This window comes from Aegilops tauschii, chromosome 5, assembly GCF_002575655.3.
Source record: "Aegilops tauschii subsp. strangulata cultivar AL8/78 chromosome 5, Aet v6.0, whole genome shotgun sequence".
Lineage (NCBI taxonomy): Eukaryota > Viridiplantae > Streptophyta > Magnoliopsida > Poales > Poaceae > Aegilops > Aegilops tauschii.
The window spans coordinates 53,509,910-53,526,253 of record NC_053039.3 but is presented as its reverse complement, the minus strand read 5'-3'; the positions used below and the strand labels follow the sequence as shown (position 1 = coordinate 53,526,253).

Below are 16,344 nucleotides of genomic sequence, written 5' to 3'. Positions count from 1 at the left end.
TGCCAATAGTTATAGTATACACAATTTCTTTGCCTCTTTATTATTTTCTTAGGTGACAACTGCATAATTAAAATTAAGTGACTAATTAAAAAATATCTGGAAAACATAGTCTAAAGCGCGATGAGTTAGGGCGGTGTCAACTCTAGAGTATCGAGCCAGTATAGGAAAAATATTCTCTTACAATGTACACCGTAATAATTCAGTCCCATCGGATGAATGGCTCTAATTATCTGATTAATGTCGTAATTTCTAGGGAGTCATGTTCATACGCACGGGGCAGCTATGTAATATTTTTTTCTTTCAATCTATATGATGAAAAAAGATCTCATTTTCTGAAATTAACCACTATACCTCTCATTTTTGTGAAGGATATACCTTCAGAAACACAGAGAATTACATAGAATGTATGCATATATGTCAGATGAAATCATCATCTAATGCCACTACTAATATTTTTTCGATAACATAGTATCACATTATTTATAAAGTTACTAAATGAAGACGAATCATGCGTGAAAAATTACCCTAATCATATGTTTGTTGGTCTCATTTGGGAGCGATGTAGAACCGCCTAATACACTTCTCATTTTCTTATGCATAGGGTGTGACCTTTTATACATGTAACTATTTAAAATATGCTTAAACAACACAAATTCCAGATTGTGAAGCAATTTGTTTTCCATTTCCCTAAATATTTGGCATGTATGTTAATATATCTTGAATGACATATAATGCAATTTTTAGTCTTAAACTATGGAGTAGTAGAGTTTCTATGCGACATCTTGTAATTAATGGTTGGCACATATAAAACGTGCATGTAAACTTGTCCAAAACATCGATTGTTTATATTATTATTTTCAAAATGGCCGAGTGTATTGTAAGAATTTCACGAAGAATAGTTTTGTAATATCATAACTATATAATTGTTTTCCAACGTTTTTTTTTCAATATCAATCATCAAATTAAACTATTGTTTTTTGCTTGAAATTAAACTATTGTTAATGTTGACTATGTATGCCGAAAATGTTTATAAATAATCTACTTAAAATATGATATTTTTCAGCCCGTGGTAACTAATTGGACTTTTGTCGAAATTTTCCCCAGAGTGTATAGAGTTTACAACTTTATATAATATTTTTTCCTGGAAAAAATATTTGTTATACCTTGGTGTTTCAAAAGAAGAAGAAATAGTTAGTTATATAAATCTAACTAATGAGTACGTAATAAGACTGTCAAATATTATGAAAAAGTGCGGAAGATATAGGCCTCATGAAAATTCGAAGACACAAAATGAATGGTCAATAAAACCTTGGTAAAAACTCACTATGATGATGATGATCAAACATCTAGCAGTGTGCTGAACTTTCATAGCATAAAAAAATAAGGTAAATTTGAGCCGGTCATAAGAAGGCAAAAAATGATTTACATGATTGACAAACCCTATAAACACAATGAACAAATGGACTCCCTAAAAACTATAATAAATCATTCGAGGATGAAAGTGAAATAATATCATGTTGTACGTTAACAATCTAAAAGAAACATCACAATAGTGCCTTTGAAGTTGCATAAAGAAATTATGTTTAGTTGTGGAAAAGGTTCCATCGAGCCAAGAAGAAAGGGATGCATTTAGAAATCTCAGAATCAGTAGCCATACAACACGATGCCGTTAACAGAAAATTAGTGTGCTACCTAAATGATAATACTGGCATATGTCAGATGAGCTCCTCACTCACATCTGAGACAACTAAGGAAATCAACCAATGTGATTTTCTGATTATTAATTTTGGTTAAAGAAAGCTTACTGGGGCACACAGGAGTAGAAGTACGTTGAGAATCTTATTATCTCATAATTACAGTGCTACATCAAGTTTGCTACGCAGAGGAGGAGGCTGCAACGGCAACATGTTCATGCGTACCATCTCTCACTGGCGAAATTGGTAAAATCCACCTTACAATAATATCAATTATATTATCCCCATGAAATTAAGAAAGCCATAAGAATTTATTAACATGATTCATGTGATGTAAGATCAAAAGGAAGGAGGGAACCAAGCTCTGCTTAAGGAACTATGTTTGGGCTAGGGCCATGAAAACAAAACTAAGTTTCCCAATTCAAAAACTAATAGTGGTACTAACGAAAACATATCAACACATAATTGAGTTTATAACCATCTCCTAATCAAGCGGCAATTAGTCAATGCATCCCTATGAAACATGACCCAGAAGCCGTGCATTTTACATGCATATAGAAGGCAAAATCAAATAATTAAAACTATTTACACATGATGTATATGCATGCACTTCAGTCCAAAAGCAAATAAAGCTCCAGTCTAGAAGCAAATAAATCAGAAAAAAATAATGCAAACATTTTTTTTCACTAAAAATATCAAAAAAAAAATGGTGCAATATAACAAACCTCTGGTTGCCCGAGCACTCCATGGTCGAGGTACCGTTTATTCTGACACTGATCACAATAAACTTCGAAATTTCAAAATGTAATCACTGTGCATATAGCATGCAAAAACCTTCAGCAATAAAATCAGTCATAGATGCAGGCTACATACACCCGTATATGATATGCATATACAGCTTTATCCTTGGGATAACTAAAACGTGATTGATTAAGATGGAGTCTGGACACAATACATATACACATGCTTTTCAACTCTTTCTTTTTTGCATGGCCTTTGTCGACAACTCGTTCAAGTGGTAACCAAAGATACAAATCTGAGTTCTCTGTGGTTGTACTTGTAGAGTACACACAGATACAGACTGGTTTGACTGAACCTGTAACGTCCCACTCTATGGCAAATAGAATTGTGACCTCTAGTGCGTGTACTTTACTGAGCTGATCAAAGGGATTAGCTTCATATAGATGTATCTCCCCGTGGAATAGATCCAGCAGTCTGTGCTTCTGTACATGCATGAATTCGGCCATATATTTTCGTCTCGTCCCAACACCAATCGGCTGCGAAGTAATCGAGCTAGCCTTGTACTCCCTCCGTTCCCAAATATAAGTCCTTTTAGACATTTTAAATGGACTACAAGATACAGATGTATGTAGACATATTTTAAAGTGTAGATTCACTCATTTTGCTCTGTATGTAGTTACTTGTTGGAATCTCTAAAAAAACTTATATTTGGGAACGGAGGGAGTACATCTGTATCGCCGGGACGCAGCACCTGGTTGTATCGTCTGCATGGCCTTTGTCGACAACTCCTTCAAGTGGTAACCAAAGATACAAACCTGATTTCTCTCTGGTTGTACTTGTAGACTACACACACGTACAGGCTGGTTTGACTGAACCCAACACGTCCGACTCCATGGCAAATAAAATTGTGACCTCTTGTGCGTGTACTTTACTGAGCGGAACAAAGGGATTAGCTGCATATACATATGTTTCCCCGTGGAATCGATCCAGTAACCTGCGCTTCTGTACATGCATGAATTCAGCCATATATTTTCGTCTCCTCGCAACACCAATCGGCTGCAAAGTAATCAAGCTAGCCTTGTACGTCGAAAGAAGCACCTGGTGGCTCTATCGTCGAGAGGTTGAGCCTGCTCCAACATTGGATTGATATTTGATACTGAGCACTGCAACATTGGTAATCAGCAACCAAATTGGCTTATATTATTGAGCTTGCGGAGGAGGTGTGTTTGGTTGTACCTTGTATGCCTGCATAGCAACTCTTGGTGGAAAATTCATCGGCAACGGTAGACACAACCTCAATTTTCTTTTATTGATGGATGACTTGGACATGATGCATAGGAGAAAGAACCTGATCGAGATGAGGATAACAGTTTGGATGGTATAAGATCTTTGGGCACACCTGATCCATGCCCCAACCTACTTGCTTCCGCTTGAGAGAGACGACCTGCAATTAGTGTGGTAGAAAGAACTTGATCGAGATGAGGAAAATAGTTTTTCGATGGAATAAGATCTTTTGGCACACCTGATCCATACCCCAACCTGCTTGCTTCAGCTTGATAGAGACGATAGAAATCCTATGGGAGCAGAAAGAGACGATGGACTCCATGGCAGAAGGGAGAGAACAATTTCCATCCGCAAAAGATTGGAAGAGGTCGTGGAGTTATATTTTTTTGAGGGGTTAGTTATAGATAGATTGAGTTAGCAGTTTCTCTTTTAAAATAAACGTGGAGTCATGGATAAGTTGAGTTGAGAGGTTTTTACTTCTATTCATATGACGGTGAAAGCAATATGTGGGCCTTTGGAGTGTTTATTTTTGCCTAGGGTATTATAGTTAATCTACACCGTTATAATTCGGTCCCACCAGATTAACGGCCCATAAAATCTAATTAACGTGGGAATTTCTTGGGAGTCTATAATTAGTAGAGGTATAGATAGATAGATAGATAGATATAGATAGATAGATAGATAGATAGATAGATAGATAGATAGATATAGAGGTATAGATAGATAGATAGATAGATAGATAGATAGGCATGATCATGTATATAGGCATCACATCCGCGACAAGTAGACCGAAACGATTCTGCATCTACTACTATTACTCCACACATCGACCGCTATCCAGCATGCATCTAGAGTATTAAGTTCATAAGAACAGATTAATGCATTAGGCAAGATGACATGACGTAGAGGGATAAACTCAGGCAATATGATATAAACCCCATCTTTTTATCCTCGATGGCAACAATACAATACGTGCCTTGCTGCCCCTGCTGTCACTGGGAAAGGACACCGCAAGATTGAACCCAAAGCTAAGCACTTCTCCCATTGCAAGAAAGATCAATCTAGTAGGCCAAACCAAACTGATAATTCGAAGAGACTTGCAAAGATAACAAATCATATATAAAAGATTTTAGAGAAGAATCAAACATTGTTCATAGATAAACTTGATCATAAACCCACAATTCATCGGATCTCGACAAACACACCGCAAAAAGAATTACATCGAATAGATCTCCAAGAAGATCGAGGAGAACTTTGTATTGAGATCCAAAGAGAGAGAAGAAGCCATCTAGCTAATAACTATGGACCCGAAGGTCTGTGGTAAACTACTCACACGTCATCGGAGAGGCTATTGTGTTGATGTAGAAGCCCTCCGTGATCGATTCCCCCTCCGGCGGAGCTCCAGAAAAGGCCCCAGGATGGGATCTCTTGGCTACAGAAGGTTGCGGCGGTGGAAATAGGGTTTCGTGGTTCGCCTCGATGTTTTTGGGGTATATGGATATATATATATATATATAGGAGGAAGAAGTAGGTCAGTGGAGCTGCGAGGGGCCCACGAGGGTGGGGGCGCGCCCAGGGGGGCAGGCGTGCCTCCCTGCCTCGTGGCCTCCTCGCTTCTTTCTTGACGTTGTAGGATCGAAAGTATGTCTAGAGGGGGGGGGTGATTAGACTACTTGACCAAATAAAAATCTAGCCTTTTCGCAATTTTAGTTCTTGGCAGATTTTAGCAACTTAGCACAAGTCAAGCAATCAACCTACACATGCAATTCTAAGAGTATAGCAGCGGAATGTAAAACAATTGCATATGAAGGTAAAGTGGAGGAGTTTGAGGGGGCAAACGCAATGTTGACACGGAGATTTTTTACCCGTGGTTCCGATAGGTGGTGCTAGAGTACATCCACGTTGATGGAGACTTCAACCCACGAAGGGTAACGGTTGCGCGAGTCCATGGAGGGCTCCACCCACGAAGAGTCCACGAAGAAGCAACCTTGTCTATCCCACCATGGCCGTCGCCCACGAAGGACTTGCCTCACTAGGGTAGATCTTCACAAAGTAGGCGATCTCCTCGCCCTTACAAACTCCTTGGTTCAACTCCACAATCTTGTCGAAGGCTCCCAAGTGACACCTAGCCAATCTAGGAGACACCACTCTCCAAGAAGTAACAAATGGTGTGTTGATGATGAACTCCTTGCTCTTGTGCTTCAAATGATAGTCTCTCCAACACTCAACTCTCTCTCACAGGATATGGATTTGGTGGAAAGAAGATTTGAGTGGAAAGCAACCTGGGGAAGGCTAGAGATCAAGATTCATATGGTAGGAATGGAATATCTTGGTCTCAACACAAGTGTAGGTGGTTCTCTCTCAGAAAATGTATGTTGGAACTGTAGGCATGTTCTGATGGCTCACTCCACGAATGAAGAGTAGGTGGAGGGGTATAGATAGCCTCCACACAAAATCTAACCGTTACACACAACTTACCAATCACGGTGAGACCGAATCAAGAAACTCGGTCGGACCAATTTAGCAAATAATGTGACCATTAGGATTTTCGGTGGGACCGACATGCAACTCGGTAGGACCGATATGATTAGGGTTAGGGCATAACGTAATCTCGGTGAGACCGATTACTCAAACTCGGTGAGACCGATTTTGGTAATAAGCTAACCAGAGAGTTGGTCAGGCAAACTCGGTGGGACCGATTCGCTCATCTCGGTGAGACCAAAACGTTACGAAAAGGAAACAGAGAGTTTGCATTGCAATCTCGCTGGGACCGATCGCTCATCTCGGTTAGACCGAAACGTTACGAAGGGAAATAGAGAGATTACAACCCCATCTCGGTGAGACCGAAATCCCTATCGGTGAAACCGATTTGCCTAGAGTTTGTGGCAGTGGCTATGACATCTGAACTCGGTGGTGCCGGATAGAAAGAATCAGTAGGGCCGAGTTAGACTTTTGGTTTGGGTCATATGTGGATGTGAGAAAGTAGTTGAGGGCTTTGGAGCATATCACTAAGCACTTAGAGCAAGAAAGCCATTAAGCAACACCTCATCCCTCCTTGATAGTATTGGCTTTTCCTATAGACTCAATGTGATCTTGGATCACTAAAATAGAAAATGTAGAGTCTTGTGCTTTGAGCTTGAGCCAATCCTTTTGTCCTTACCATTTTGAGGGATCCACTTTTCTCATCCATGCCATGCCAATCATTGAGCTTTCCTGAAATATTCATCTTGAAGTAGCATTAGCTCAATGAGATATATGTTGTTAGGAATTACCAAAACCACCCAGGGATAGTTGCACTTTCAATCTCCCCCTTTTTGGTAATTGATGACAACATATAGATCAGAGCTTCGACAAATGATAATAAGATTGAAAAATATTGTTGCTTTGAGAAGTATGTGAAAAGTAAGAGCTCCCCCTAAATTTGTGCATTATTTAAAATTTGCTTTGGACTGCAAATGCACAATGAGTTAGGATCATGGGTTACTCTTCCATGTCACATCCATCTTGGTGGAGCGCTCAAAATGAAAATAATTAAATACATGCACTCATCACCAAGCAAAGTGAATGACCATATAGGGATAAAAGGATAATGTCATCCAACAAGCATTAATGTAGCATATGATCAAACACATGATCATCCAAGTATCTCACACAAGCATAAAGTATTAAGCAAACAAGCAAGCAACGAAGTTCAACCAAAAAGACAAGAGAGACCAAAAGCAACACTCTCTCTCGAAGCCTATGATCTATACATTTTCTCCCCCTTTGGAAACGAGTTACCAAAAAGTTCATAAAAAATGCATAGTGCTAAAACGACTCTCAGGCTTGGTCTTCATGGGTTGGTGTAGAGATGACTCCAAGAATGAAGGCTTCAGATGAAGTAGCTGGAGCTAGTGGAGTAGGTGCTGGAGGTGGAACTAGAGCTGTTGCTGCTGGTGCTGATGCTGTAGCTCTGGTGTCTGGAACAGGCACTGCAGCAGATCTCTGACCTCTGGGCACTCTAGCAAAAGCATCTGTAGTTGATTTGCCCTTCTTCTCCTCCACTTCTTCCTAAAGTTGCTCAACTGTGGTTTGGATCTCAGTAATTTTGACATCAAGAGCATAAAACTTCTGCTCCATGATTCTCTCCAAGCTCTCCTGGTTTTGAGTCAGGGTGGCCAAGCCCTTCTCAATCCTCAGAGTGGAGGCAATCAAGTAGCCAAGCCGATCTTGCTTGCTCTTCAGAAGAATCTGAGATGCCTCTTCAGCAGTTGGCATTTTTGCAGCCTTCTCAGCCCTTGCCTTCTCCTTCTTCTCTTGTGCTTGCACAGAAGATGGTTCATTGTCATCCATCACAACAGTGTTGTCCTCAAAATCAGGGTAGATGGGCAGGTGTTCCTTGTCCAAGAGATATGTGCCAGTGCCCATCTTGGAGTTTATAAGCTCCTGAATCTGTGGGGCATACGCACAACTCCTCTTTTGATCACCAGCAGTCCTTTTGATTGTTTCCACAATCAGGCTCATGACTTTGAACTTTTGAGGCACATCAAATATATGAAGCAAATTAATTGCATGGCCTCTGATCATCTTGTGATCACCTGACTTGGGCAGCAAAGTGTGCCTTAAAATCCAGTTGATTGTAGGCAATCCTGACAACAGATAGTGTACAGATCCAAACTTGTGGGTCTCAAGTGCAGCATCTGGGATCTCTCTGTACATATGAGCCATGGAGTTATGATCTTTCTTCTTCTTGGCATAGACATCCAAGTCATCTTCATTCTCTTTTGGTGCATTGATCAATTCAGACCATTCTTCAACTATTGATTGGTACCTAGTACCCTCAGACATCCAGATTATCCTCCCATCTGGGTAGAAGTGAGCTGTGGAGTAGAACTGCATAATAAGCTCATCATTCCACTTTGTGAGCTTCTGCCCAACAAAGTCTTCTACTCCACAAGACTTGAAATTGTCATAAACTCCAGGATAGTGCTCTTCATTCTTCTTGATATACTCCCAGTCAACCCATCTCATATCACAAACTATGGGCTTCTTGTCAAGCAGCACTGTCTCATAGAAATCCTGCTGTTCTTTGGTATGGAACCTGTAGTCCACAACAGTCCTTCTCCTGACTGCATAGGGGTCAGTCAATCCCCACTATCTCATACCTGCATCCTTCCTGAGCTTCATGTCTTCTGCAACTGGGTGAGCATTATTATGATCTGGGATTTTGGGCTTCAACTTTCTTAAGACAAGTGAGTCTTCATCTTCTTCTTCAGCAGCTTCAGGCACTGGGGCCTTGTTCTTCTCTGCAACTGGAATATTTCTGGTGCTTCTCTTGGGTGCAGACTTGGGTTTTGGAGCAGCAACTTTGGGAGCATCTTTGGGCTTAGATGGAGCAGCCCCTGACCTTGTAGCATCTCCCATTAGCTTTTGAGCTTTAGGAGCTGGTGCAGCTTCCTATTCTTCTTCTTCTTCCATCATTGAAGGCCTACCAATAACTCTGGTCATGGTCTTCTTGACCCTTTCTTTCCTTTTCTTCTCTTCTGCAGCAGCCTCTTTGGGTTCAGATTCCAAAGATGCTTGAGTAGAGGCTCTGGCCTTAGACATGGGAGTTCTCTTGGCAAGAACCTTTGTCTTCACTCCTGGCTTAGTGGTAGAAGTTGTGCCATATTCTTTCTTCAGAACTTTCTTCTTTGAGGTGGCCTCATCCTCAACAGCAATGTAGTCCTCATCTTCAGACTCTGAGGTCTTCTTCTTTCTGGCTCTGGTGGCTGCCTTGGGCAGATTGCTGGGTGTGCTCCTGCTACCCTCATCAGAACTGCTAGAGGGACTAGTGCCCTCACTCAACTGAACTTGCTCCTCAGACTTATTTTGACTATCACTCTGATCTGACATGATGCAAACTCTGACAGCAGACCTTGTGAATAGATATAGATGAGGTAGAGTGGATGAGCATCACAAAGCACAGAGGTTTTTGCAAAAGATTGAGTCAAAAACTTAGTTTTAGTTTTCACCAGAAAGCATTTCGGAGCTACCGATTTGTAAACTCGGTGATACCGAAGCAGATTTTGGAACCTAAACTAGTGAACTCGATCAGACCGAGTCACAGTTCGGTGGCACCGAGACTGCTAGGGTTTCACAGAGAATCGAACTCGGTCACACCGATTTGCAATTCTCGGTTAGACCGAGAATCACTTGTGCACTAGCCTGAGCCAAATCGGTGGGACCGATTTCTACAACTCGGTCAGTCCAAGATGAGTTCGGCGGAAACCTAACCCTAAATTTTCAATCCAAAACTAATCTATGGAGTGTTTTCGCTGGATAGGAAGATCTCAAACGTGGCAAGATACATGGCAATGCAATGTGCTAGGAATCAGAGTGAGGAATAGCACAAAGTTTCAAATCCATACCCTAATGCGGCGATGGACTTGCTACGGCGGCAACGGCGGAGTTGAATCCCGTTGACGATGGCGGAGACCAGCGGCTGGAGGTCGCTGGCGACGAGGAGGACGATCCGGAGACCCGAGGAGGCAGAGCAGGCAGTGCGCGGGCGAAGAGGTTCGGAAAATTTCCAAATTTTGGCCCGTGGATATATATAGCCTGACCCTGTCGGTGTGACCGAGTGGAACAACTCGGTGGCACCGAGATGCATAACTGCAAGCAGTTACAGCAACTCGGTGTGACCAAAAAGTTCAAATCGGTTGCACGGAGATTGAAAACCTAGATCAACTTAGTGATCTCGGTATGACCAAAATGGATGAATCGGTCAGACCGAAATGCACAAAGAGGTTTTGGAAGTTTAAGTCTATGACGAATCGAGGACTCCGAGTGCTCCTCACACAGAGTGGTTCGAATCTGACTTGATCAAACTTTGTGATGTAGCATCAATAGAGTTTGAGACAAGAAAAGCATAGATAGCTAGAGAAGGTTCTTAGGCATTCTTGTCCATCCACTTGGCAAAAGAAAAGAACCCAAACAATCAAAACTACAAGTGGATGTCCTCGAATGAGTAAAATATGCATCCAACATGCTCACACAATAAAATGGCAAATGAAATATGTGGCAAAGCATGCACAACCATTCTAGCATCTATCAAGCAGTTTGGCGATGGCTAGGTCATCTATATATGAGTATATTGACTTAGGAGTCAAATGAGAATCATTTGATCATAGGTCATACTCCTCGTTTAAGCACAAGTGGGGTTACCACTTTTACATAAAGCATTGTTGTGTTCACACCATTAGAGTTGCTTTAGCTCAATTCTTAAAGTAAAGCTCCCCCTAGATGTGAGATCCCCTCTAAGAGGGATGAAGTAACCTTGGGTTTTGTCGATGATGACTTCATGTAGGTGTTGAAGATGTGGATGCTCAATGTTGATGTAGATCATTTGGAGCAATCCTTTGGAGTGAGTTGCACTTTCAATACCTACACGGGTTAGTCCCACAAGGAACAAACAAGGATATCCATAGACATAGAGTGATGCATACACAAGATGATGTCCATGAAAGCATTGGGTTACCTTGTCCCTTGTCTTACCAACAAGAGGGCTTGTGACTCCTTGAACTAGTGCAAGATGTGGAAGTTGATTGCACTTGTCCTTGCCAAAATGATAAGAGTGAAATATGTTGGCGGAGTCACCCTCAAGAACTCTCTAGTTCTTCTTCTTTGGGATCCACATCATCTTGATGGGAATCCTTGGAGTTGTAGTTGTACTTGATGAGGTAAAACTTGACGTAGTCTTGGGAATCCACTTGACCAAGGCCTTATCAGCTTCTTCAAATGCATCAATCTCCTCTTGAAGCTTGTCCTTGCCTTTTTGCTTGTGGTCTTGTGGTGGAAGATCGTCTTGAGCTTGTGTCCCTTTGAAGGAAGTAGGATCATACTTCTCTTGTTGAGGAACAAACTTCGTCTTGGGGTATTGATCTTCTTCCCACTCAACTCCATTGGCATTGAACTTTCGTTCAAAACCAACACCTTGGTTCTTCCGGTGCCTTCCTTGCTTGCGTACAATTTCCTCGAATTGCTTACTCCCGGCAAGGCTCTTGTAAACACCTTTCTCTATAATTCCCTTCAATAAGCTATTTTCTTGCTCAAGTGTAACTTGGCTAAGAGAATCATTAGTGGAATCAAGAGAACTACTAGAAGCAACAACATTGGATTTAGCATAATATTGTTACTACTAGAGGAAGAATCTTTCTTGTTCTTGTTACTAGACTTGACTTGAGGCACGTAAGTAGATAAGAGTAAATGCTTGGCAATGTAAGAAGAACTTTTCTTGTGAAGATCATCATTGATTGCCTTTAAGAACTCATGTTCTTGCTCAAGGTTGAGCTTTTCGAAACGTAACTTCTTATGAGTCCTTAAAAGTTCTCGATGATCTTCTAAGATAGTTTCATGAGCTAACTTAAGAGTGTTTAGTTCTTTTGTTAGGTGCTCAATCTTCTCCTTATCATTGTCATTCGTTTTATCTTGATTAGCATGATTAAGTGACGTTTCATCATAGTATTCATCACTAGAGTTGTCAACAAGTAAATCATCATCACCTAACAAGTCATCTTCATCACTATTGAAATCAACATACTCGGGGTGTGATACCTTTGGGCCTTTAGACATGAAGCATCTTCCAAGTCCTTCATTTGGTGAATCAAATATGTCGTAGGAGTTGGTTGACACATGTGCTAGACCGGCAACACCTTCATCTTGAGTATATTCAGAGTCGGAGTGATAGCTTCTCTCGGAGTGATTGTCGGAGTCGGAGCCGCATACCCATTCACCAACATGAGCTTGATGTCTTTGTTTTGTGTAGCTCCTTGATGACTTGTCCTTCCTTTCTGAATCCTTGCTTCTCCGGGATGTTCTTCGTTCATAACGATCATCTCTACTCCTTCTCTCTCTTGATGGTGATTCTTCTCTTCTACTTCTTCTCTTTGGAGAATCTTCTCTTCTTTTGTAGGGTGCTGTACACTCATTGGAATAGTGTCTGGGTCTTCCACAATTGTAGCAATTACGCTCACGACTAGAAGATCTTTTGTCATTGTATGACCTTGACTTGGAACTTCTTTCCTTGCTTCTACTCTTGTAGAACTTGTTGAAGTTCTTCACCATTAGGCTCAATTCTTCATTGAAGGTTTGTTTCTCACTTGATGATGTGGGAGCTTCACATGAGGCTTTGTAAGCACCACTTGACTTGTTGTGGAGCTCCTCCTTATCCTTGAGTGACATCTCATGAGCAACAATTCTTCCAATGACTTCCGTTGGCTTGAGATCTTTGTAATTGGGCATCATTTGGATCAATGTGCACACGGTATCATATTTTCCATCCAAAGCTCTTAGGATCTTCTTGATGATGAATTTGTCGGTCATCTCTTCACTTCCTAAGCCGGCAATCTCATTTGTGATGAGAGCAAGCCTAGAGTACATTTCAGCGACACCTTCACCATCCTTCATTTTGAACTTGTCAAGCTGACTTTGAAGCACATCCAATTTGGATTCCTTGACGGAGTCGGTACCTTCATGCATATCAATCAAAGTATCCCAAATTTCCTTTGCATTCTCAAGACGGCTGATTTTGTTGAATTCTTCGGGGCACAATCCGTTGAAGAGGATATCACAAGCTTGACCATTGTATTGCAGCATCTTCAACTCTTCCGCGGTAGCTTCACGGTTCGGTTCTCTCCCATCAAAGAATTCACCATGCAAGCCAATACACACAATATCCCAAACGGCGGGGTTATGTCCAAGAATATGCATTTTCATCTTATGCTTCCAACTAGCAAAATTAGTACCATCAAAGTAAGGACCTCTACGGTGGTAATTTCCCTCGCTAGACGCCATACTCTCCTAGGTTGTGAAACCAAGGCTATGATCACCAAAAGCTATGGAGATCTAGGCAAATGGAGACCAAAGCTCTGGTACTACTTGTAGGATCGAAAGTATGTCTAGAGGGGGGGTGATTAGACTACTTGACCAAATAAAAATCTAGCCTTTTCCCAATTTTAGTTCTTGGTAGATTTTAGCAACTTAGCACAAGTCAAGCAATCAACCTACACATGCAATTCTAAGAGTATAGCAGCGGAATGTAAAACAGTTGCATATGAAGGTAAAGTGGAGGAGTTTGAGGGAGCAAACGCAATGTTGACACGGAGATTTTTTACCCGTGGTTCCGATAGGTGGTGCTATCGTACATCCACGTTGATGGAGACTTCAACCCACGAAGGGTAACGGTTGCGCGAGTCCACGGAGGGCTCCACCCACGAAGGGTCCACGAAGAAGCAACCTTGTCTATCCCACCATGGTCGTCGCCCACGAAGGACTTGCCTCACTAGGGTAGATCTTCACGAAGTAGGCGATCTCCTTGCTCTTACAAACTCCTTGGTTCAACTCCACAATCTTGTCGGAGGCTCCCAAGTGACACCTAGCCAATCTAGGAGACACCACTCCCTAAGAACTAACAAATGGTGTGTTGATGATGAACTCCTTGCTCTTGTGCTTCAAATGATAGTCTCCCCAACACTCAACTCTCTCTCACAGGATATGGATTTGGTGGAAAGAAGATTTGATCAAGATTCATATGGTAGGAATGGAATATCTTGGTCTCAACACAAGTGTAGGTGGTTCTCTCTCAGAAAATGTATGTTGGAACTGTAGGCATGTTCTGATGGCTCACTCCACGAATGAAGAGTAGGTGGAGGGTATAGATAGCCTCCACACAAAATCTAACCGTTACACACAACTTACCAATCTCGGTGAGACCGAATCAAGAAACTCGGTCGGACCGATTTAGCAAATAATGTGACCGTTAGGATTTTCGGTGGGACCGACATGCAACTCGGTAGGACCGATATGATTAGGGTTAGGGCATAACATAATCTAACCAGAGAGTGAGACCGATTACTCAAACTCGGTGAGACCGATTTTGGTAATAAGCTAACCAGAGAGTTGGTCAGGCAAACTCGGTGGGACCGATTCACTCATCTCGGTGAGACCGAAACGTTACGAAAAGGAAATAGAGAGTTTGCATTGCAATCTTGGTGGGACCGATCGCTCATCTCGGTTAGACCAAAACGTTACGAAGGGAAACAGAGAGATTACAACCCCATCTCGGTGAGACCGAAATCCCTATCTCGGTTAGTCGCTTCAGTAACCCTTCGGGCCGAGGTTGTGAAGTTCATCTCGGTGTGAAGTTCGACCAGTTGCTTCAGCTAGTCGCTCAAGGTCATCGGATGTTCGGCCCCAATATACTGGTGTCGGTGGGAAACGACACCTATGGGATCACGAGGATCCCTTCTGCGGTTGCGGGGCGCTGGGTGGTGAGGAGAGCAGGATCAGCAGTCAGTACAAGCACGCGGATCGTTTACCCAGGTTTGGGCCGCAGAGATGCGTAATACCCTAGTCCTGCTTGGATGTGTATATATCTGTGTTCTTGAGGAGCTCGAACTAGCTACAGGGGGTGTAACTTGTCCAAGAGTCCGAATCCTTCTCCTGGATGCCCTGGGTCTCCTTTTATAGGCCAAGGGATAGCCACAGTGGCACCAGGAGGTGGCATCGGAGTACTGTGGCTAGGCTTATCGCTAGCTATTACGGGACAAGGTGCATTTAATGCGCCCCTGACGTGTCCCCTCCACTTTACCGCCGCTTCGTCCCGCCTCGACACGCGCCTGGGCCAGCGAGGCGGTGGCGCCATGTAGGCAGGCAAGCAGCTGAGGTGGCACGGTGGTGGAGCCTTCACGAAAGCCTGCATGCCACCACGTAGGCATGTGCTGAGTTGTCGGAGGAGCCTTGCGTCAACACGCAGGTGCCCGCCCGGCTGGTGGGCTGGCAGCTGCATGGGGTTGGTGGTGAAAAGCTTGGCGGGTGCGGGCCTGGCTGCGGCCATGCAGACGCCCTCGGCAAGGGCCTTGCCGGGGCCCCAGCAAGGGTCTTGCCGTGGCGTTGCGGTCGTCCCCGGCAAGGATCTTGCCGGGGGTCTTGTGGGCTTCCTTGGCAAGGATCTCGCCGAGGCTCGCCGTCTTCCACTCTTCTGATTAAGAGTATTGTTCTTGTCTTCACAAAGATCTGCATGTCACCATGGAGGTGCCTCCCGAGCCCTGGCCCAACATAGTTGAGGGTGTAGGAAACCGTGGGCTCAAGGGTGGCTCGCTCTGTTGGTGTTGGTGAGAGCTGCCCTGGCAAGGGCCTTGCCGGGGGAACCTGCTTCGTCCCTCTGCTCTCTGTGGTCTCCATCTTGGCATCGTCTCGCTTGTCTTGTGCCTTGGTTCCACCTCGGTTCATCTCCCCTGCCTTGCCAAGTGCGGCTGTGGCGCGCGGCTCCGACTGCCCGTGCACAAATAAAGGGGTCAAAAGGAGAGCCCCTACTTTTGTACACCGACAGGAGACCCTGGGCCTGGGCCACACATAAGCGCGACGTGTTGTTGGGCCAGGCCCAAAACAGTGCGCGGGCAGGCGGGGCGGTTTTTGCCGTGGTAAGATTTCTCGCGTGCTGCGCTTCCCACGACCCGCGTTGATTGCGCGACGTGGGGGTCGTGCACGCGGGTGACCGAAGTATGCTGACACCATCTATGGTGAACAGTAAAGAGGCGGCCTGCGTGTCTCTTCGAGACCGCAGGGCCGCTGCTCATTTACTCTCCGTACTTGGGGAACCGCTGCT

At 43.3% G+C, this 16,344-nt stretch overlaps 1 long non-coding RNA gene across 1 annotated transcript; it reads right to left on the bottom strand.

Moving 5' to 3' along the window:
* Window positions 1-2,671: 2,671 nt before the first annotated feature.
* On the bottom strand, window positions 2,672-4,042 carry LOC141022316 (uncharacterized). Its single transcript, XR_012183599.1, has 2 exons — window positions 3,672-4,042; window positions 2,672-3,598 (listed from the first exon to the last, which is right to left on the bottom strand). It is a non-coding gene; the product is annotated as an uncharacterized lncRNA (long non-coding RNA).
* Window positions 4,043-16,344: the final 12,302 nt, after the last annotated feature.